The following is a 24,956-nucleotide window of genomic DNA, read 5'->3' as shown; positions in this document are numbered from 1 at the left end:
AGCTAGTAACTGGAAGATCCGTGGTTCGAATCCCGCGAGAACACAGATGATTATATTTCGCTTCAGTGTTTTACAATGGTGTATGAACTATAAATGCGATGGATGATCATGCATCACCATGGATTTGTTCTGCTCTATGGGTTTCTTGCCTTCACCCTTTAAGTGGGAAAGAATATAAAGAATTATCCAAGTCCTGCATGCGTTCTGTAGCTTAAATGTTTTAGATGTCCGCTCCACCAGTGGCTGAGTAATTGAAACTGCTGAAAATCAGTAGTTCGAATCCAGCTAAACGGAATGATAGCATGGTTGATTTTCGTGTCTTTTACAGTGTGTAACATAAGTACAAGCCAGTTTTCTTCAAAAAATCCTCCATGAAAGCATCTCTTTCCTTAAGGTTATAGCTTCTGTATGCTTTGCCATATTTAAATAACTTTGTACAATGTTTTAAGCTTTCTTAAAATACGAAACGCGAAAGTACAATAATGCCCCTCCGGGATTAGAAGTCCAGAACATTTCGATTGCTAACTGGGTGTGCTCTCCGAGTACCGCACTTAGTGAAGAAAGATAAAATGTCCTACATTCTTTTCCACTTGAAAGACGATTGGGATACGAGTAAACCTAGCCGTCAAATTCAGGTGAGAAAGAATTAACTTCCATTTCAGCTTAGTTCATGGTCTACTTGTAAAGTTTACTAAAATGTTTGGATCTTGAAACGTGAGATTAATCAGCAGAGTGTTCCCTGGGATTCGAGAACCTGATCGACCGATGCGCAACTACAATACAATCCGTGATGAAGATCATTTATAGCAATTTTTTCAAGGCTACAAGCTTTATTGGAAGCGAAACGCTATCAAGTGTTAAGCTATAATAAGAAATAAAGACGTTTATAATTATTTACGTACAAACGTATGTAATTTTGTTCACCCATCAAAAGAAGTTCTATAAAAAAGAGAAAGAAACTAGGTTGCCATTAATCTGATGTTTTGTCCCAATTGGTACATTTTCTCCGAAAACTTAAAAACTTTTTGTAATTTGTTTATTATTTAAAGATTTACTAAACATATAATTATTTAAAAGAAATGTCAGTCTAAGCTTTTAACCAAGCTTTAGATTTCAGACAGAAAATAAATACAAATTTGAATTTTTTTATTACTGTTTATGTAAGCGTAGTGGATAAGCAAATGTCACCTATAGAGCCACCGAATTTTTGATACATGTAGTCCTCCACCCGAACATGGGGACTTCGAAACCCGCATTTTGAATTTCGAATTTGTTTTTGATTTATTACATATTTTGTACATATTTAATGAATTTTTGTTAAAAAACTCAGCGATTTGAAATCGAGAAGTAACAACACTGTTCAAAGTAAATATTTTTATCTTCAGCCTGCCAGACTGTTGATATTCTACAAATAAAAGACATTTTTCTTTCAATTTTAATCAACAGACTGGCTGTTTGAAAGCAAGGTTATTGCCTCAGATAGAATACCTAACACCTCCAGGCACCAGAGTTGTTTGCTTTTGTTCAATTGATTATGGCAAAGCACATTAATGCTATCTGCCTAAGGGGAGGGATACCTTCATGGAGGACTTTGTAAGGAAAACTGCTCGTATATACGTTACACATAGGGTAAATTAACCACGGAAACACCCACGCAGTCAGTTCGTTTGCTTAGAATCGAACCCAGGTTGGACCTACCAATATTTAGCGATTTTACTACTCAGCCGTTGGTGGGCATCCAAGCACTAAGGTAGTGCCATTCAGTAAAGCCTTAGATGTTTAATTTTCATATTTAGTCTTTCTGTTACTGAGCACTAAATCAAATTATTGTAAAGCAATAAGCACAGTTCTTAAAAATATTTGCTTTTCTTCTGAATCTCATTGATCTAAATAAAAGTGCATTTATATAATGAGATGTCTAATTAGAAACATTAGATATTTTTATCAAATGGCACTGGCTGGACTCATTAAAAATCATAATACACTTTTTTATAAGTCTTTTAGGCGGCTGGCGGCTCGAGAGGCTAGTTTCAAAGAAATAAGAAATATAAGGTAAGGAATTAAAAAAAAAGTTCTTGATAACTCTATCGTCTAATTCTGTCAATAATAATGTGTTAGGAATTCTTAAAATATACAGTTTTTGAAATGATTTGTGGTTTTGCTCTTGGAATTTCTGTGGCATATATGTGCGAAGAAAGGGATGCTTTATTATTATAAAGCTAAAAAGACAAAAAAAAAAAAAAAAAAAACCATTTTCCTGGCGTTACTTACCAGGGAAATGTTAACGAACGCATTTATTTATTCGCAGTCGCGTCTTTCCTTGGTACTGACATGATAACCTTCGAAAATATTTTCTCTAAACTTCATCTTTGACACAGATACTTTAAAATCCAACCACGTAAATTGTGGCGATATCTCTTTGCTTTGGATGCAGCTCGTCCTGTATTTGGGGGAAAGGAGGTTTAAAAAAGGAGCAAAACGTTTCCAAAAACCTGTTTCCTCTTTACGAAGTATGTTATTACCTAGTTGCTGACATGATGATAACACGGAGTTACTCTATCGCCATTTCTGTCCACTAACGTTTTGAAAAAGCATGAGAAAAATTACGAGTTAAGCATTTAGTTTGATGAGATGATAATAATAATAATAATAATAGCTATTATTAACGCATATTGTTATAAATTACTATAAGAAAAGGATAAAATATTATTATAAAGTAATGAAAATAATAATTATTATTGACCAATAATAATAATGGTGATAATTATTGTTGTTACAATAACATAATAAATAATTATTAACAACATGCTAAAATTATTAAACAATAATAATAATTGTAATTAAAATTAATAATAATAATTATTATTATTATTATTTTGGCTGCACCATACTTCGGTTTATTTATTAATTTCAAAATCTGTGTCATTTTATAATAGGCTGGGTAATATATTTTTTTATCATCTCTATTCTTAAAAAATGAAGAATCGTGTATGTATGCACATATGTGTGCTTCCTCACAATGTGGAAAAAACTGGTACCTAGAGCCACTAAATTATTAAAACACACATTCTTTCACCCGAATAAGTTCACTGATGAATTTTAAATTTCGATTTTTTTTATTTATTAGTCCAAAGGCGCTTTGTCCCTGAAGGACTATTGTTTTCATTTTGCGATAAAATAGAGTCATCGAATTTTGCATGACATAATCCTACTGCGAATATGGGCATGTGGAAGTGCAAGTTTGAAATTTGGAATTTGTTTTATGATCGATTTCATATTTTGTATCTCTTTAACGAATTTTTGATTAACAAATTCAAGGATTTCAAAGCGAGCAATGGCAACGTTGTACAGAAAAAACATTTTTATCTCCAGCGCGGGAGACTGCGTATCGGAAATTTTAAAGATATGCTTAATTTAAAACTATTTTGCGATATTGCTCTTGAACTGAATTTTATGGTTTAAGTACGAAGAACGTGATCTTTAATAAATAAAGGTAACAGACAAAATGTTAAAAAAAACGCCCCTTTGGACGTAATTTAAAATCTGAAAGCTTTCAGATTTTTTTTTTTCCATTTTTTTACAATTTTGTGCGAATTTAATGATATTTTGATTAATAAACTCGAAGATTTAAAAATAATTGTGTTGACACTCGAAAAAGCTTAAGATATTTAAGTTTGAAATTTAATCAGAAAACTCCGTGGTTTAAAAAAATGCCCTACTGCTCGGCATTAATAAAGATTTGACGTTGGAAATTTAATCAGAAAAACAGTGACTTAAAAGGTATGCGTTACCATTGTCTTAAATAAAATATTTTTACCTTCTACGAGGCCAATGTGTAACTATTTCAAATCAGAAAATTCAGCGATTTAACGAACTATGTTGCCACTGCCCGAAGTAAAATACTTTTATTTTCCACATGCCAGTATGCTGCTAAAGATACTTTACTTTGAATTTAGTTAGATATTTTTAAACTAATTGATTTGAAAGTAATAAAGTTCTGTATCTAGTCTCGAAACGGAATTTGGGTTGAATCACTGTAAACGGCGTATCACTTTTTCAATTCTTGCCCCCAAATATTATCGCCCTGTATTATTTTTAAAGAAATTAAATAATGAAGAATCTACATGAATGTATGAATGCTTTTCGCAGTGTGAAAAAACGACGCTACCTAGAGTCGTCAGATTTTGAAAAACATAGTCCTCCACTCCAATATGGGGACCTGGACACCCGGATTTCGAACTTGTTTCATTATCTATTTCATATTTTGTAAACTTTAAAGAATTTTTGATTGAGAAACTCAAAGATTTCAAAGCGAGCGATGGCAATCCGATATGGCATAAAACATTTTTATCTCCAGCGCGTGAGATATCGGAAATTCTAAAGATATGCAGTTTTTTAATATTTTTAGCCCAAATGCTCTCGAAACGTGTATGTGTGTGTAAATGAAGGAAAAAAAAAATTCCATTGGGCATAATATAAAATCTAAAAGCTTTGAAATTAGAAAAAAAAAAAAAAAAATGTTTGTACTAATTGTTAGCTGAACTTGTTGGATGACACTAACTGAACTAATAAAACCATAACAAATTCTTTTACAGGAACAATTATTTTAAGGTGCTGGCTACGCACGTGGGTAGTTGTGCAGAAAATTCACTTTAAGAATTTTATTATTAACTTCATTGTTGTTCTCGGTGCAGTTATTTGAAATCTCTGTTTTTGACAAAATGGCAAATAAATGAGTTCCTGTAGATCCGACTGCAGTGACTGCAGTAGAATTTCGATGCAAATTGAGCTTTCTACAGGATATTTTAAAGCTTTTAACTTTATTATGCATTCCGAAAACTTTGAAAATAGCGAAACCTAAATATGAAAATTTAGAGAAGTACAAAACCAAATAGGAGATATTCCTGCTTAACTGTTTAAAGGACGGGAAAAACATTTCCGTTTTAGACATATCGGCACAATTTATTTACATATAAGGTGCTACTTGTAGACGAATACTCATGGGCTAAAATGTTTTAAAAACGTCCTGAAGCATGAAAATGCAATTGAATCTGTTATCCAGAGTAATGAGGACCAATGTCACCTCAAATTATTGAAACTCTGGTAAAACGAAAGGTCGTTACCAATGCAGATATTACGGATGCGAGAGATTCTTTCATATATAGAGTATAGTGTTACTTTTTGAGCTTCACTTCATATATTTGTGAATTAAATGTTTGCTTGAAAAGAAGAAAAATTCTCGTTATATTATTAGTTCAAATAAAAACTTTAATAATGAAACTGTGCGTATTTCTATTCATGACTTAATGGTCTGTCGCATATTAAATTTAATTGTTGCCTGAAATCCGAGGGACTTCTCTTTCACAACCATATTCCCCTAATCTCTCGAGAGAACTTTTTCTTGTCAAATTTTGAATGCCTCCGTTTGTGCAAAAGTGGGGAGCGGATTAAAATAATTATTTTATAAAATAAACATTTTATCTCTTAACTTTTCCTTTCAATCGCCTTTTCTTGTCAGACGAACAAAAGAAAATGTACGCAGTTTTCTTTTTCCCCCATTCGTCAAACGCAATTAAGATAGTAATGCTACTTACCTTCAAAACCGAGATTTTCAAGCCATTTTATTTTCTTATTGTGGCATATTATTGGTGATGCCGCGATAAAAAGTCATCTTGTAGAAACAATAGGTATTTTTTTTGAAGGCAGGAGAAATGAAAAATTAACGACGCCTTTGCCGGGGATCGAACGGCGGACCTCTGGAATACCAGCTCTGTGTGCAGAACCGCTACACCACGAAGACACGCTAGGAAAGCGGAAGGGCGGAATAACCTTATAAGCTTCTTCATCATAACCAATCTTCTGACCATACAGCCACCTGCGGAATATCGACTGTATTTCGTCAGTCCGATCGAAATTTCAGTTGTAAGGCTAAACTATTGTAATGTGTCTGGTAATTTGCCTGGAGCCATTAGTAAGGACAAAATATCAAGAGTTTATAGGTTTCTAGAAGTAGGAAATTAGCTTTAGCTTTGCCAGTATTAGAACGACAAATCTTCCATTTGTTATCAGATCGTATTGGCCACTTACAGAACGAGGGCACGCTGTGGTGAAAACTGAAACTCCTTGCTAACTCACTCAGCAACGCTATTGCTAATTTGTCTATTAATCTTTTTTTAAACAAAATTAGTGTCTTACTTTTCTATAAGCCTTCATACAGTAAATCAAAGCGTTGTATTCAAGAAACACTTGAAAACTTCCTTTTAAACATTGATATGAAAAATCATATCGAATTTTTATTTATTATACGTACTGACACGTTTTACAGGAATATATAAAGAAAACTTTTTAAAATTTTATTAAAGATAAGATTATCAACACGAAAAGTTACTGGACACAATTTTAATTTCCTTCTGCGAATTTTCTACATACTTCCTCTTACGTTTTATCAGGAAGTTTTCTGCTTGCTGTTCTCAACTTAGTAGTTTAAATTCATCATAGATATAAGGCGAAATATTATTCTTTCTAATCACGCTAATTAATACAAGAATATTCAGAGTTGCATAAACGGTTTAAATAATAGTTTCCCTAGAATTTCCAGGGATTTTTTTACAGGAATTATGTCCTAAATTTGGAGCGTACAGAATTTTTTTTAAATCTTTGAGCGAATAATTTTTGGCTACAGATACTATTTTATTTTCCTGGTGAATTTCTCTATGGGATATGTTAACTTGATTCTAACTCTGATATGTAAATTTGATTCTGACTAAATAGTTTTATAACTTAACACTATGTAATGTAAAAATTCACAAAATACTAGAGATAATTGTGAGGTTATAAACATCTTATCATTTTTAATAAATCTATAATAATCTATTATAACATTAAGAATCTGTGATAATTTAATCAGAATTCCAAATACGTGAGATAATACAGTTCCAGTAATATATATTAATTGTTATACATTGCATGTATAATCATAATTAACAAAATTATTAATATTTCAGAGCAAATATAACCGTTTATGGAAAACACACTTGTATATCCATTTAAATGGATAACATTAATTAAAAACATTAGTCAACAAATTTAAACTTTTTGCCTATCATGTGGACAAAAACAATTGCCTTAAATAAATGATACTTTCGGATACTAAAATGTCAATAAAAATTCTGAAACACGTAAAGTTTTTGCGTGATAGAGACGAAGTGGATTCTGGCATAAGACATTTTGTTTTTTAATTCTGTAAACATATATTTCTAATTATTTCTCTAATGTACATTGCGGAACAGAAAATTACGTGCCCTTTTTTTTGTTTATTACACATTTATTTGACATCAAAATATTACAAAATGAATGCATAGTCAACTAAATGAGCATGAAAAGTAAGTGTCGTGCAGAATGTGTTTAACGTGTTATAAGTAAGGAAAAGGGAGAAAAAGGGAGAAACCCTTTTTCCGTAAGCTTTCGTGGTGTTATTGCAAGCATCCTCGGAGCGTAGTCGAGAGATCCGAGGTTCAAATCCCGACGAATGCATTGCACATTTCACGTCTCCTTCTTCTGAAAATCTAATGATACTGCAGTGGCGGCCAGACTAAAAGGTGGTGGACGATAATTTGTCACAACCAGGATTTGGCGATTGGATCCACCCATCCCCAGTTGCCTTTTAAAAGGGGAAATATATAAGATAGTTTCTCTCTCCTTTCCGCATGCCTTCGTAGTGTAACTGAAAGCACATTACACATTTTTTACGTCTCCAGCAAAAAGAACCTAATGACTCTACTGTGTTCACCATTTGCAAGCGAATCTTTGTGTTTGTCATAACCCTTTGGCACACATATGTAAAAATGTCACGACACAGCCGCATGACTGAACATCCGACCTTCTAATTCATTTGCTAGGACTTTATTTCAAACCCATGTAAACTGCTTCAATGTTTTCTGGTGTGCGGACACTTAATGGATGCCATTGAGTCCTCTTCAACATAGAGACAATGGTTTCCAATTGCTGACAAAATCTGTGAATGGTCTGTTTGTAAGGAGAAAATCTTGTACCAAAGTGTGCACGAAAACATCTTTGTTTCTGCAAAAGACTGCTTGTTCTATTTGCTTGTGACAGAAGCAATCATCTTCTTTTTTGACATTCATCCAGCCATTATCCGCTATCTTGCAAATTGATGTTTCGTGGCAAAATAAGAGTCTGATATTAACTTGGCGTGGTTTTTTTTCATGTGTTAACGTGAATACGAGCCAGTTTCCCTTAAAAAGACACCCACGGGGCATTCCTCCCTTTCTGCGTAGTGCCTAAGGATAGAGCACTTAATAAGTAAAAAGAGATACTGAGTTCTGAAATTTACCACACTTTCCATGAACAAAAGTATTCAAATACGCATTTTTAATATTTAATATGCAATATTTAACATTTTTATGCGTGATTAATTGTACGATATTTTATGCACCGATCTTTACAACGAGATCTGTTAAGTTAATGCTTTTGTTTAATACAGAAAGCATAGATTATAATATTATTATATACAAGGTGCTTTTTAAGCCCGTTATTATGTTTGAAAGTTTCTAATTTATTAAGAATTTAAACTTTATTTAATACGCTAAATAACAAATGAAATTGTTGAGCTATGCTGTAAAAACAATCACAGAATTAATAACTTATTGCACATGGAATTATGCCAAGCTAATATATAAGATAATATAAAAAAAATCATATAAATAAAAAAATAAATTTTAAAAAATTGAAACGATATCCATTATAACGTCGCACTTGAGGATTTCTTAGCGTTTTTTTATGCCTTCGCTGAGCGTCGAAGGTTTCCAATCAGCTGCTGGACATATTACACTGAACTTTTTTTTTTTTTTTATCTTAATGATTAAGCATCACGTTTTTCACACTTACAGTACACAGAAATCAATCGCAAAATCGTAGGCATTTATCGTAAAAGTATTTAAAAACAGTACTTTAGATTTCCCAGTAGAGTGATAGAGATTGGCAAAATGTTTTTATATTTTTTCTTATATTATTTGATTGAAAACTAGCCTCCTAAGAAGTATCTTAAAAAAGAAAAAATATGTAATGATTTTAATGAGTCCAACTAGCGTCATCTCATAAAATACTTAATATTTCTAATTAGATATCTCATGTTTTAACGCATTTTTACTTAAATCAAACAGATCAAGGAGCAGAAAAAATATTTCAAATATTTCTGAGGCAGTGGCACTACTTTCAAAAAGCCGAATTTGTTGATTGAAATTGAAACACAAATATCTTACATTTTGTAGAAAGGCAACTATCTGGGGGGGGGGGGGAGGCTGAAGATAAAAATGTTTATTTCGAACAGTGTTGCCATTTCTTGCTTTCAAATCATTAAGTATGTTAAACAAAAATTCGTTAAATTCGTATGAAATATGAAATAAATTAAAAACAAATTCGAAATTCAGAATTCGGGCTTCAAAGTGACCGTACTAGGATGGAGTACTAGGAGTACTAGGATGGAGTACTAGGTAGAAAGTGAGTACTAGGATGGATACGTGTGTTAAAGCATCAGGAACCTTAGATGAATTTGTGCGACCCACCAGCGGCTTCTTCTAGTAGAGTCGCTGAGGTCTGTTAGTTCGGTACTGGGGGTGATGAACACGTTGCTGCATACGCGTTTTTGCAGTTTTCCCCATGTGTAACGTGCATACGAGCCAGTTCGCCTTAGAAAGTCTTCCACGGAGGCTTCCTTCAAGCAGATAATCCTGAAATGCTTTGTCATTATCAAGTAAACCAAACCAAACCTAGGTGGCTACGTTTTTCCACAACGCGAAGAACATACATACATGCATACAAGTTTTTCATTATTTATTTGGTTTTAAACAATAAATTGCAAACACATTAACACCAAATAATACATTCGGTGGCCGCAGTTTGAAAAGTGTTTGGGACAAAAAGTGCATTTCGAGAATAATAGCACCTCTGGTCCTCTGGCGTTAAGAATTACTTTTAGCGTTATGCTGTTAGTTGTTAGTTTTTCATGGAGTGTTTCCGCTCTGTTTGGAATGGTCTTCAACTGTGCCAGGTTCGAATTCTTGACAAAGCATGGATGTTTGTAGATGTTCATCTCCATTCTCGCATAGGCAACATTGGTCATCTTTCGGTTCAAGCTGGGAAACTTTCTCTGTGAGAAGATGGCTAAAGGATTATGAAGTTCAGGTATTCCCTACTACTGCTTATAGGATTATCACATCTAGCGATGTAAGAAGAAGCTTTTCTAAGTAACGAATTGTTTTTTCTTCTCCTACCATTGGTTTAAATGGGAGGATTTCTAAATAGTCTTCTTGGCCCGACTATTTACGCGGGATATTTTGCGACTGATGCAAAAATATTCCTCTTGCAATGTTGTCCGAAAGTTGGTTTTCTCCAAAGAAGTGGTTTTGGCGTAAGCTAAACAATCAGATATCCCGAAAGAAAAGATTTCTGGAAGTGTTTCTTTCGCCATGCAGTCACTGACAGCTTTTGGATCTTACAACGGTTTTAAGGAGCAAATGCCCGGCTGGATAATTCGCAAGTGCGCATCAGTATCGCCACTGAGGGAAGCGCTTCAAAAATGGACCAATAAACTCTTGTGACGCTGAATCTTTGAAACTGTGCATATGAGTGCATTTTGTTGTCTACGTTTTATTTCCCTACCATTCCATTTTCTGAACTCCTTAATGTATGCTAGACTCTTATTTATCAGTTATAGCTCCTAGTTTTCAGAAATAAAGTCCAAACAGTAATACTTCAATAAAGACCTCTGCTAGTTCATTATTATGTACTTTCTTATGAAAGTTTTGAATCTTGGGAGAATCACCAAATCTAGAGGCTTAGGAATGTTCTCTCATTTACTTCGCGACATTAAATTTTAGAAAATGTAAACTATTCTAAATTCTTTTCACCCATGGCCTTTGGTCTCTTCCTTTAAGCCTAATTTTATATAGAGATGGTAACAATGCTTTGTTCAAAGCGGATATGGCTTGTACCCCTAAGACGAAAATAATTATACTCGTATGTTGCACCCCTTATAATATAATATAATATAATGTAATGCAATATAATGTAATGAAATATAACATAACATAACATAATATAATGCACATGCGCTTCAAAGGTGGTGCAGTTAAAATGTTGAAATCCTCAGACGCTAGTAAAATCAGACACAGTGACCAATGAAAGAACCTTGCACTCACGTGGTACAGGATAATACACACGCAAATTATCATGAGCCTATATTTTTGGCGTATCTCCAAGTACAGTTTAACCGCGCCGGCCGCGCCCATGAGCACAAATACGCATGCGCCATTCGGACAGATTTATTGACGGAAGAGAATGGATGGACGGACATGTATCATGTAGCAGGGATTTTTTCCGTTCTTATTTTTTCACTGTTTATTTTCACTGCGTTCACAGAGCACAGATACTGATCATGAATACATGTAATTAACTGTTTGATTATATTGTGCTTCGTTTTGAGCATATATATATTTATTTATCTATTGGTAAAAATAGGAATGTTAATTTTGCTATATATACATTATTTTAGGATAAGCTGTAAAAAATAGCTATTATTGTGTAATAATTTTATTACAATTATTTAAATATTAATTTTTATTGTATAATTTTCATTACAATGAATTCTAATGTTATAATTACTATAATTGATCATAATAATTTTATAGTAAAACATAATTATTTTAATAATACTATTATTAATTATACTATAATTAATAATTATTATATATATTTTTTTTATTTCTGAACACCTATGTACATTAATATATACACTAGAAAAAAGTTTCTTAATAAAGAGTTATAATAATTACATAATAATAACTGACGATTACGGTTATTTAATTAATTGTAATAAATAATCATTACATTTTTATTTAGGAGCTAAGATCTATATACATTACTATACATTATACATAGTTTAACCAAATGAAGTGGAAGGGACGGGGAGAACAAATATATTTTGGAAAAAAAGAATGAAAATAATTCTTGCATAGACGTTCACAGTATTGGCAAATGTCTTGTTAAAGGAACTAAGATCAGCAGAGACAACTGTTGACCTTTTCTTTTCTTTTTTTAAGGATCTATTTTTTAAACAAAGCAAAGAAATTATGCACTGTTCACGTAGAATTCATGTTATGAGAAAAATGTTTTCAATACTTTTGTTTTCCAGCGTTACCCGGCGATGCGAATATTTGGGTTTATTTCTGCGAATGCAAAATAAACGCACAAAAGACAACTAGTCAGAGGTTCATTAGATGGGTACAAGGACCTTTCCCAAAGAATTTGTAATCCCTTACAAATTCTTTGACTTTCCCTCCGTAGAGATCATGGAGGTAGGAAAGGGAGGAGGGGCCATTCCGCGCTAGAAGTGAAGCACTGCTTTGAAGCTTGGGTCACCAGACGGGGTGTTTTTTGTTTACATTCAGAAGCTCGCTTGATAAAATTCTGATAGTATTTCGACACACGACAGTTCCATAGAAATCGAAAAAGGGACACTCTCGCATGAAAGAAACATTCATAGTATGATGGATAATAGCAATTTGTATAGTTTACTGACATTTACGCAAAAATCACATCTTGGTTATTTTTCGATAACTAACAACAGCGATTTTGATTATGAATTTGTTTTATAAAATTCTAAGCTGTTGCACTACAAAAATATAGATTTTAAGAAAATTGCTAAAAGAGATCTGCCAAAATTTATTTTCTAGAAGATTTGAAAAGTTTGAAACTTGATGGCTAAATGTAAATATAAAATTATGTATGTTAAAATATTTGTAATTAGGCACATAGGTCAGATTAAGTTTTTATTAAATAGAGTAACGCATGCAAGGGGAGAGATGCCATCGTGGGGGAATTTTGAAGAAAAACTGACCTTTGAGTGGGTATTAAAAATAATACTTATAATTTTCATTCAAATTATATTCATATATATTTTTTATGTAAAACTTTCGGGTGTATGCTAAATTAGTGTAAATTACTTTACACGAAAAATATAGTGAATGCACAGAAATTAAAGATTTGCACATGCCGGAAATGATAAATAGGAAATATGTATGGGTATTTATGCATGTGCTTGCAGAAAGCATGTATCTGCCTTTGACAAAATACTTAAATATTCATTAAATTATTTATAAATGTATTTGAAATAAAGAATTTATTCACTTATAAACAACTGTGATAGTACTGTGAAGAAATCTAATGATTAAATGTATCTAATTTATAATTATAAATGGTATCTAAATATATAATAACCTTAATATTGAATTGTAAACATAAATTGAAATCCTGTTGACAAATACGTTATAAAACTATTTAAGCAAGAATTGTTCGTATTGGAAAGCAATCTGTTAAAAGGTATTGTAAAGCAAATGCTATGAGATGCGCACTTAAGAACGTAATAAAGAGTTTTGGAATATGTATTGTTGAAATGAAGGGTAAAAAAAAAAATCTGATAAGTATAATTAAAAGAATTATTCCCTTTACATTTTATAATAACTCAGTTACAAGTTTTAAATAATACTTTATAAAAAAAAAAAAAATTATTTTATTCCCTTTCAGAAATGTTCAGAGAAAGTCAAATACTATTTTCCTAATAATTCTCTAATTTAAAATGAACCGAATAGAGCATTAATTATAAATTGACTTACATTTTTCGATTTAAAAGAAGTCAATTTCGATTTAAAATCATGTCATATTTAAGAAAGTATTTTAGGAAGAAGCTCTATAAATAGAAAAGAAATAATGCATAATTTTAATATTAATAATACAATAAACTTTGATCTTAATTTTTGTACCTTAACCGAATAAAATCGAATTACCTTAATTTTTTTTCTAATGTAATTAACGAAAACTTGTGAAAATATTTCATTCAAATTAAACCATTCTGAGAAAAGTATAGGAGAAAAGTATTCTGAGAAAAGTATTCCGTTCAGAATGAAATGTTGTTTAAAAATATGTTGTTTTCACATACTTAGGACTCTGAAGTGTTGTAGAAAAAGAAAATATATACATTTATATGTATATTTGCGACGTAATTACAAAATATTTACACCCGAACGCGTCAAGTCCCATAGAACTCAATGGTAAATGACCCAATGTTTTGGTCACCCCGTAGGGATCGCCGGTGCTTCAGAGCAGGGTACGGAGAAACTTGTTTAGGGCGACTCCTTCTTACTTCCTACCTCCATGGTAGAGATAGTTAAATTCCGTCTTTCTGGAGAAGAGCAAATTCTCACGTGACCTCCTCACCCTGCGGCACGTAATTAACACCACTTCTGGGTAATCCTAAGTTTTTTGGCAGAATGCCAGAGAAGGTTGCCTTTGACATGGTCGAACTATATCACTTCGCGTATCCCCTGGGAGCTCTGGTGTAAGGTGGTAGCGTGCAGAAAGTTTTGTAAATTCTGAATCTATAATCTTGGCTAGAATTATAGCCAAAGTTTAAAGATTCTTGGTTCCAAAAACTTTATGTCTGCGCATGTGTATATTTAAGCCAGAACAATTAAGTATATAATTATAGCCAATGTTTAAAGATTCTTGGTTCCGAAAACTTTATGTCTGCGCATGCGTATATTTAAACTGGAGAAAGGGGAAGGAAGACGGATATTAGAGCGTTTCTTTGAACACATATGTGTCTAAAAATACTCTTCTTTTTTTTCGTTATTTGAAGACTATTACCGATATTACTCTTATGCATATGTGTTAATATAAATTTGCAACGAGGTTTCTTTTCAAAGAAACGATACTTCCCTCCGCCTTAGACATATGTTTTTTTTTTGACCGAACCTTTTGATGTGTACGAAACGTTTCACATTCATTGCGACAACGTAGAAAATTTTCGAACGTTATTCAAAATCTGCGAGTCATAACGATTGGGAACGGAAATCTCCATTGAAGAGATTATTGCAAAATTTCAAGAATTTCTTTTTACTTTTGGTTATAGTACATCTCACAACCAAGTAATTTACACATCCGAAAATGCGTTTCATTTCAAACAAAACAGTTTAATTCTTGGTTCAAATAGCATAAATACAGTTATGAAAATGTATTTAATTTTCATCAAATGTGAAACAGATTTTAATGATTTATCATAAAACAAAAGGTATGGAATATTTCTTTATTCATGTTCTTTAAAAACCTGCAAACACCTGTTTTAAGGCTTCAGTTTTACCTCCCCCTGAAAACAAAACAAAAACAAAAAAAAAAAACAAAAAAAAAACTTTTTAACTAGTGTAATTTAGTACTTTTTATGTAAGCATAGGTAAAGAGTAAATCTAAGTTAAATATATCTTCATTAGTAAAATCGTTTTAACTCAAAAGAATTATTAATCTCGAACTGAGATTTTGCATTGTATCACTATAAATGTATCGTTTCACTTTTCTTTCGAGTCTGTTGCCAGTCGGCTAAATGTAAGATATTTATCATTCAAATTGAATGTAGGTATTATGTATTAAGAAATTAAGCTAACTGAAAGCAATAGATACAATTCTTAAGAATATTCATTTCTCACGTTTGAATCTGATTGATTTAACTAAAAATGCGTTTAATTCATGATCTATGTAATTAAAAATATTCAATATTTTCATAGAATGGCGTCATATTTTATATCATTAATTTCATATTTTGTGAAACTTTAATTAAATTTCGATAACAAACTTAACCATTTGAAAGCGAGTAGCGGTAACACTGCATTTTTATCATTAGAGCGCCAGACTGTCTCTCGGAAATTCTAAAGATACATTGTTTTTAAATATGTTGTACTTTTGCTGTTGAATTGATTTTATCTGCAATAAATGCAAAGATTGTGATATTTAATAAATAAAATTAACACCAAAACATTAATAATAGAAATACAAAAAAAAAAATTGTATGACGTCTTATTAAAAAATTGAACATTGTTACGATAAACTGAAAAAAAAGACTGAAAAAATAGAAAAGCGTACGCCAACACACATCATTGCATCGGGAATTCTAAACACACACTGATATGTTGCTTTTGAAATTTTTGCGATTTTGCTGTTGAATTGCATATGGCGTATCCGAAAACTTTCAGATTTCTTTTTTTTTTTTTTTCCCCTCCTTATCTTATGAGTTCATTTTCTTTTCGTAGTCACATTCATAAAAGGTAGGTAAATACTTCGTATCAAAAGTTCGAAAGTCACGCAAAGCTCATCCATGCGTCAAACGTTTCACATTCCTCATTGCTTTTATTGTATTTTACATTGGGAAGGGGGGAGAAATGCCTAACCATTTCCTCGAAAGAGTTGTCAGGTTTTTGTTTGGTCTCTGATATGTTCTACATACACTGCAATGAACAAAATAATATGAAACAGATTGAACACTGAGGACTTTACCAAGAAAATTGGAGCTTTCGATCACGTTTTGCGAATTTATTCATTCTAAATGCATGCATTTAGATGAATTTTACTCAGAAAGTCTCAGTTTCTTTCTTTGAAAAACATAATCTATCCTCTGTGTCCACTGTGGAAAAAACGGCGTGAAACAGAAGAAGAATTATCGCTGCGGAGTAGATAGCCGGTGATAAAAAGAGCTAGCTGAATTTTATTTTGAGGTTTTCTACATGCGTAATGTAGAAATTGTAATGCGTAATGTAAATTATAAAAAAAAAAAAAAAAAAAAAAAAAAAAAAAAAAAAAATACATTCAACTGACAATTTTTTAGGATGATGGATCAGAAAATTATAACTTTCCTTTTAGCCCAAAGAGGCAATTAATTTGCCCAGAAGATCTATTAATTTTATTTGTTTAGCATTAAAGGAACTATTAATTTCGAAACTCACTTATTAACGTATCACTTTATAAAGTTTTCCTCCCGCTTTCCTAGCGTGCCTTCGTGGTGTAGTGGTTCTGCAGGCTGGGCCGGTATTCCAGAGGTCCGTGGTTCGATTCCCGGCGAAGGCGTTGCTAATTTTTCATCTTGCCTGCTTTTCAAAAACATCCTAATGTTTCTACGCTGCTTATGTTTTATGTCTTCTGTGTAAAAAAAGCCATGACAACGCCTAACACTCTATCGGGAATTCTAAAGGTATGCTGTTTTTAAATACTTTGTGATTCTACTCTGGAATTTTATTTGGTGTAAATGCGGAGAAAGCGATGCTTGATAATAAAGCTAAAAAGACAAAAAAGTGCGTTAGCATAGTTAGTTCAATTGGTAAGTTTCGATGCTTAGCGAGTGCATAAAAAATCTTAAGAAATTCTCTGGTACGCCGTGAAAATCTGAATTCTTTCAGAGTTTTTTTTTTTTTTTTTTGAAAGGAAGTGTTAAGGCCATTTTTAAGTAAGTTTACTTAACTTTAGCGAAGAAAAGATCAATAAAAGGACTTCAGTATAATAATACTATAGATAATTTAGTATAAACAGCTTTATAAACAGAAAATGCTGTATATGCTTTCAACATAAATCACATTATGTAAGTGGAAAATATTACTGTCAAATCCCACTATAGCGCATAAAAAATAAGTATATTTAAAAACATACTTTTGATTTTTAAAATACATATAACGTTTGTGCATTTTTTCCTTATATTTATTTTATGATTGCTTCCTTACTACATGATATAGCTTTACATTATTAATTATAAATAATAAATTTTATCACAATAAATTATAAATTTTATCATAACATTTTTTGTAATCAATAGGTTCTTCTCCTGCTTATCAACCGCAAATGCTTATTCAGCTATGTGTCCTCAGTCGATCTCTTGTTCATGATTGACTTCGCAAAGATTCGTTTTGACTCATTGTGTCAATGACGACAATGTTAGGAACCTCTGACAAAGAACGTGTATACGTTATAATTTAGTCACAGAACTTGAACGGGATCTCTGACTCTATTCAAGTTTTTTGATTCAACTAGCAAACGGAGCTCTCTCACACCTGGATGTCACCTGGAAATTCAAAGTTTTTGTTATTTAGTGAAAGATCAAGTTGAGAATATTTTCTTGTGAGCTTGGAGCTACGCTAGTGATTCATCTTTTAGGGAATGTAAAATTGTGGCCCTTATCTCTTGTTTTAGCAAAGAAGCTATCAAAGTTCCATTTTTGAATGGGGAGTTTTGCATTCTTTAAGTCTTTTGAAAAAATGTAGCATAGTATTTAAAAGCGACAATGCTTGCCCTTTTGGAAAATACGAGAAATTAAGATAATTTCATAACTAATCTGTCCTACTTAAATGTCCAGTGAGAATGCATTCATTTTCCGCAAGATATGTATGATTGCAAAGCAAAGATGCAGTAGCTTTTGTATTTGTATGATTGCAAAGCAATAGTGTAAAAGCCTGGTTGGCAAGCAAAGGAACAATAAGCAGTCTATTGCACGTTTGCTTTGCAACCATACATACCCTAGTGCAGGAGTTTCCAGCGGGGTCGGTGTTAATCCCCGGGGGATCGATGAAACTTTAAAGGGGAGTTGCGATAATCAAAGGGTTGACATTAGGGGTCAATAGTCAGGATTTTTAATAATGTAATAGAAATTTTCTTTGAAGTAAACAATATCTTAACGACAAAATTAATAATATGTATATATTCTTGGTTGATATATATTCATTGTTCAACGTTACGCAAAACAAACTGCAAGGGAGAGATATAATTCTCATTAAAGCTAGAACGATTACCTTCGGTTTTCATACTAAGGTTAGGTATTTAATTACGGAAAGCCTCGAGGGCTATCTGCCTAAGGGGAGAGATGCCTTCGTGGAGGACTTTCTAACGGAAACTGGCTCGTATACACGTTACACATGGGGGAAAACCACGAAAACACCCGTGTAGCCAGCCCGTTCGCGGGATTCGAATCTCGGACCGAACTGCCAGTGTTCAGCGACTTTACCGCTCGGCCGCTGGTGGGCGGTTTTCATACTAAAACTGACTTATTTATATCGATACCGAATTGGAAAGGATTCCTTTATTTTGATAACTTTATACGGTTGTCTATTATTGAAAAGAATTTAAATTTTTCTGGTGGTATATTGTTATGTACAAACTATTTGCGAAAAGAAGATTTTAAGGTTCGCTTCCAAGACTCTGAAAATTTGTATGTACCAGTAAGGCTCATTGAACAGCTGAACTGCTCAAGTACAAGGATGATTCAAACATACATATATGGGTACGTTAATATGCAGTATAGTACATACACCTCCCATACATATATAGCATATAATTAGCATAAGTATAATTGAGGAGGTTGGATCTAAAATATGGCTTTTACGGTAAATAATGTATAAAACCGTTATCGCATGGTGAAACTGAAAAACTACAAAAGAGAAATTTAGAAGTTGCACATATAATAATAATTGTAATTAATTTTTGATAACAATTTTCAAGATGAAAGTTATCATTTCATGTCGTCTGGGAAATGTTACAGTACTAATTAGTCTTTTTTATGCAATTATCAATGAATTTTCACAGTATTATATGGCATGGTCTATTTTCCCCCCCTCATCAAATCGAATTCAGCGAACCAAATTTTAGGTCTCGTAAAGTTTTTTTTTATAGAGGGCTTCGTCATTTATTTATTGGAAATTCCATATAAAAATTATTTAAAATTATATTTAAATTGGCGAAAAACTGTAATTGTAAAAATTGGCTTAAGCTAGTAACCACTCTAAAAGTACGAAAAAGTGACAATTGTAGCAATAATAACCATCGTAAAGGGGGAAAAAATTCTTTCTTAAACCTATTTTATACAATGGTTATAAATTTTAATCAATTCCCATTTTTCATGGCCTTTTGGAGCTTCATAGATGCTGCATCATCAATTCACTCTCTATATTTTGATGTATTCGTTCTATTAATTTTTTTTTGAAAATTTCTAGCGTATTTTTAAATGAACTGAATGAAAATGCACTTAATGGATTTGCATGTTATAGCTGCCTGATGATGCTATTTGCAGTTTCATTGACCCTTGTTTCTGTTTTCGTTTTTGCATTGATTCTCCATTTTTTCTATTTTATAAAACGGAAATTTTAAAACTTTTTGGTTTAATATTATGTAATAATAGGCATTAATTCAACATTCACATATTTGTAATTTTTTGCGAATATTCCATTTTTATCGTATATTTTACATTAACTTTTTTTTTACTTTGTCTTGTATTCGCAAATTAATGCCTTTTTACGGTTTAAATTTTATTTATTTGTTTCAGTTCAAATAAGTAAATTTATGAATTACTTTATATCTGTGCAACTTTATGCTCGTTTTAAAGTGAGTATTCTATTATGCATTGACGTTTTGTCTTTGAATTTAATTTTTGTTTCATCTTACATCTATTGGATCATCATAAAAGGTCTGCGCTCTCAATTGAAGAGCGATCTCTCTACTTATTTTACTACTGCTGATATGGAGTGATCTTAATCGAAGCAGATGCTTATATATGGCATTTTCTGCTCAAGTAGCATAATTTTGGTATACGAGAATGGCATAACCTTTACTTCAGTGCAGTGCTAAGGATGGAGAACCTAAAAGTTAAAAAATATTGTGCTATGAAAACTGTAATATTTCTTACAACACAGTTCAAAAGTGGTTTGAGAAGCGTGGAAATTTCAGCCTCGCTGGACGCTTTCTGCCCACTCTGGACGACCATCCTTTGTAAGCAAGGATTTATTAAAAGATGCTGTCGCTGTAAATCCAAGTTATGCAGTTCATTAACTATCAGGAACAATAACTATTCCAAAATATACAGTACATGATCATTTGAAGGAGACTAAGTATGTAAGCTGCTATGATCTATGAGTACCCCATACTTTAACAGAGCAGAATATGCTTGCTCGAGTCGGCCCACTATTTAAATAGCTTATAAGGTGTTTCAACCGCCTTCTTAGCATGCCTTCGTGGTGTAGTGGTCAGCACGCTTGGCGCGTAGTCGAGAGGTCCGTGGTTCCAGTCCCGGCGAAACCACTGCTAATTTTTCATGTCTCCTGCTTCCAAATAACCTAATGACCTAATGCCTCTACAAGCTCACGACTGAAGATGAGAAGCAGGTACTATGTAATAATGCTGATTGCGAGTAAGCGAAAATATTCTTTAATTTCATCGAGAGATTAACTCCATCTCCAAAAAGTAATATTTTGTGTATGATGAGAATACTTATGAGTTTTTGCCACCAAATCAGACAATAAATTCGGAAAAACACTGTTCCCAGATGGTTTTTTTAAAAGCAGGAATCGAAGCAAAAAGCCTAGACTTGATAAATCTTTGAGAAGTTATTTTCCATCGTGACAATTCTCGGCATAACATTTTGATGAATATTAGGCGAAAACTTATTGAACACGGCTTAAAATGAAATGTTCTGTATCCTCTCCTAAATTTATTATCCTGTTGGGTTTTCATTTCTTCAGACCACTTCAGTATTCTTTGATTCTCTGAAAGGCCTAGAGTTCCCTTCTTTGGAGACAAGCAGCGCTTCGGTAGCATCTTTTCAAACAAACCTAATGACTTTTTAAAAAAATGTCCAACTGCCCCAGAAAAGGCAAAAAATTATGCTTATATGATGCAACTAAAGTTTGTTATGTTTCTACACGGCTTCATTTGTATATATCATAAAAAATGGTAGAATATGTACATCGTGTATACATATATTCAAGAATAAATTTACGGCTGAAATTCACTTCTATAAAGAACTTTCCGCACACAAATAGTTTGGAAGAATTTTTCGTATTGATACTGAAGCAATATCAGTCATGGCAGAGGACACAAACATAAAACTCTGTTACTGTTTACTCTTTAGATGTTTACTCCTCTTAAGTTCTGATGCAAGCATTTTCGTTTATTTATTAGGACAATTTATTTATGTCAAACGTAACCAGATAAGCAACAGAAAGCTCTGCAGTTTAAAGCAAAGAGTGCATCGATACAGTTTTAAGATAAGATACATAAAATATCACATCTTAAAAAACATTAACTTCTACATTCAGACATAAATAAATAAATAAAGTGAGAAATGTACGCCTATTTATAAATATGACAGAAATTAAATTTGACAGTTCGATCAGGCTGTAAATTTGTGTAGTTTCAGAACCATTTCTCAGTTGATTATAGTATTTACATTTATACAGTTGTCTATTTAAGAAATTGATAATGGACATGGTTTAAAAACCTCTACTCAGAGTTATGTAAATCTGGCACTTTTTATCAATTGCTAATTACTTCAAAAAATGATAAGTGGAGTTAATTAAAATGAAACGACGTTGTAGATATCTAAAGTATACTCGTACTGTTTTTTCCTTTTATCGTTTACAAACAAATTGAAATTTTAATGTATAGAGAAATTTTATCCTAGCGATTTCTCAGAATGGCGAATGTAATTTCGCAAATAACATGCAATGAATTTTCTTTTTACAATGAAAATTCTGCTACCAAAATGTTTGAAATGTTATAAAAAGCCTTTCATAAAAATATTATAATATAAAACACACTTTTAGAGTTATATGAGAAGCTTAAAAGAGACAGGGAATGCATCAAAGGTGTGCCCAGCTTGGTAGGCAAATGAGCAACATGTCAACGAAGTCTGGTGCTTAACGATCGCCGTTTAACAGTTATGGATAATATTGAAAGTCCGTATACCATTTGTATCCTGGTCAGCAATTTAAAAATATATTGTGTGTTTGCGACTCGTCGCTTTCCGAATTGTTCTAAAAATGTTGAATTTCTCTTCAAAACATTATTGTGTTGAAGTATGTGAGGAGATGCTTTCTCGAGGCTTGAGCATTTAAAAATGCATTATTAGCGGCGATGACATAAGAATATATGGTTTTGAAACAGAAAGAGCTGAACAATATAGTGAACAGCGCTCAAAAATTGAAGCAAGGCTAACCATACCTCAGAATCGGTAAAAAATCAAGGTAATATTGACCGTTTTCGATTATTGTGATGTTACGCATCATGAATTTCGACCAGCTGGGCAGTTGTTATCATAGAATATTATTCGAATGTTATTGTCTCATTGGCTTGAAGTGGTTCGTAGAAAACAACCAGAAATTTAGTCAGATAATTTTATGAGTTTAGAACTACGATAATGCACCTGCTCATTATGCTGCTATTTTTAAATTTTTACTCAAAATTTGGCAAATATGATTTTGAAAGATTTCATGTTCACTTAATATGGCAACTGTGTGACTTTTTCTTAGTTCCTCTATTACAACTGCTAGTTTGTGTTCACTTGTGAGTATTGATGCAAAAAATAACATTTTTTAAGAGATCTGAGCTGGTTTCACGAAAATGAATTTAAAATATTTTTTGGAAATTGTAAAGAACGTCTTTGTAATTGCAATGCAGTCAGGGGATTCCTGGAAGGGATGTAATAAATACTAATCAGTGAAATATTGTATTTTATTAAATATTTCCTGATATTTTTATCACGGTAATGTATCATAGTTTACTTATTTGATTAAAAAAATGGGAGGAAGGAGTTTGCAAGGAATCAAAGTTATTAATCCCAAGTGCTTTTTTGGTGCAGTATGAGTCTAACATTCGGAGAACCCGGACTCATGGCGACAGCCTAGTAAATGTTTAAAGATTCTTCGTTCCCAAAATCTTGATGCCATTACAATGGACCCGGAACTAAAAAGTGGTGGCTTATAATTCATCCATCAGCCTGAAGTGGTAAGCTTGGTTTCATTTCTTCCCTCAGAAGCGATTCAGGAATAAGGAAGACTAGGTAAAACATGAGGCATTCTTCACTATGTGTTCTTATACTGTAGAGGTTAGAAAATTATTTAGGTTCGCTGAAGATGCAGGTTCAGTTTTCAATGAATGGGAAAGAATTTCGCAAGTTTAAGCTTCTATAACAAGGGTTCTCAGCCTTTTTTGCTTCATGTACACCTTTCATCATTGTTAGAAGATCATTCTCCCCTTCCTCCCGCACACTCGAAAAATACAAATACATTTATTCACATTTAGATTATTTTTTAATAGTAGAATAGGAAGTAGGTGGAGTCAAGCTAACGGCATTCCTCCTTGAAACTATAAAATCTCCCTCACGAGGATTTCCCTGGTTGAGAACACTTCTATAATTTTTTAACATCTCCCACAATGCAGTTAATTCTAATTTTAAATTAAACTCTGTCTGTTTTTATCTCAGGGAATAAATCGTTAATCCATTAAAATCTTGACTGTATGACTGTATTATGCGATATCTCAATTGAGTGAATTCGCCAGAGCGCAGCAAAGTTTAAAGTAAGATGAGCTGTTGTGCTTTGTAACTTAACTGATGAATCATAATCTCTACATCTAATAAAAGAAAGAGTCTGTGTGTCTTTCGTTCGTGCTGCGCGTAAGCTAATAGACCCAGGGCTACGAAATTTGGTATATAGGTGCATCTAGACAAGAGCCAGTGCACTCCGAAGCAATTTTTTTCAAAATTCGAATCAGATTTTTTTTTCAATTTTATCTTTTCGATTTTATCTCATCATTTTGAATAGTTTCATTCTTTTAGAAATGGGGTTTTGGCAACAGTATTTTATTGAATTGTATACAGGACTGCTGACTGTTGAAAATCAGCGCTGTTGCCATTTGGGAAAATGAGAGCGATAATTCTGTGCAGTTTTTAAATTTAATATTTCTCTTGGATACTGGACGTTTGTTGAGAAAAGGCAACTGGAAGTTGGTTAATCTATTTATTAGGATAACTAACATTTGTATTAAGGGATATTGCTTATTTCATTGTAATTTTGTTACATGAAATACTTATTTTTTTTTTTTTTTTTTTTTTTTTTTTTATGTTGTTCTGCAGAGTAAAATTCTGCGCAGTTTTTTAATTTAACGTTTACTGTTCCCTTCAGGCATTTTTTCGTACATTTAAAAGTCAGACGAAGGCTGGCAGCATAGATGCTAGTGTAAACATAAAATATTATTTCTGAAGTAACATTTCTTTTAGCAATAAATAAAATAGAGTTTTACAAGTT

The 24,956-nt window shown here is 32.4% G+C and overlaps 1 protein-coding gene across 1 annotated transcript in view; it reads left to right on the top strand.

The window, feature by feature from the left end:
• The window catches only part of LOC118185998 (excitatory amino acid transporter 1-like), a 159,577-nt gene that overhangs the window by 42,090 nt on the left and 92,531 nt on the right, over positions 1-24,956 (top strand). The gene's annotated exons all lie outside the window — the stretch shown is intronic.

The sequence above is a fragment of the Stegodyphus dumicola genome, chromosome 9 (genome assembly GCF_044657685.1).
Source record: "Stegodyphus dumicola isolate Sdum_Otavi_A_Nest chromosome 9, ASM4465768v1".
NCBI lineage: Eukaryota > Metazoa > Arthropoda > Arachnida > Araneae > Eresidae > Stegodyphus > Stegodyphus dumicola.
The sequence above is the reverse complement of the archived record's forward strand: the minus strand, read 5'-3'. Positions and strand labels throughout refer to the sequence as shown.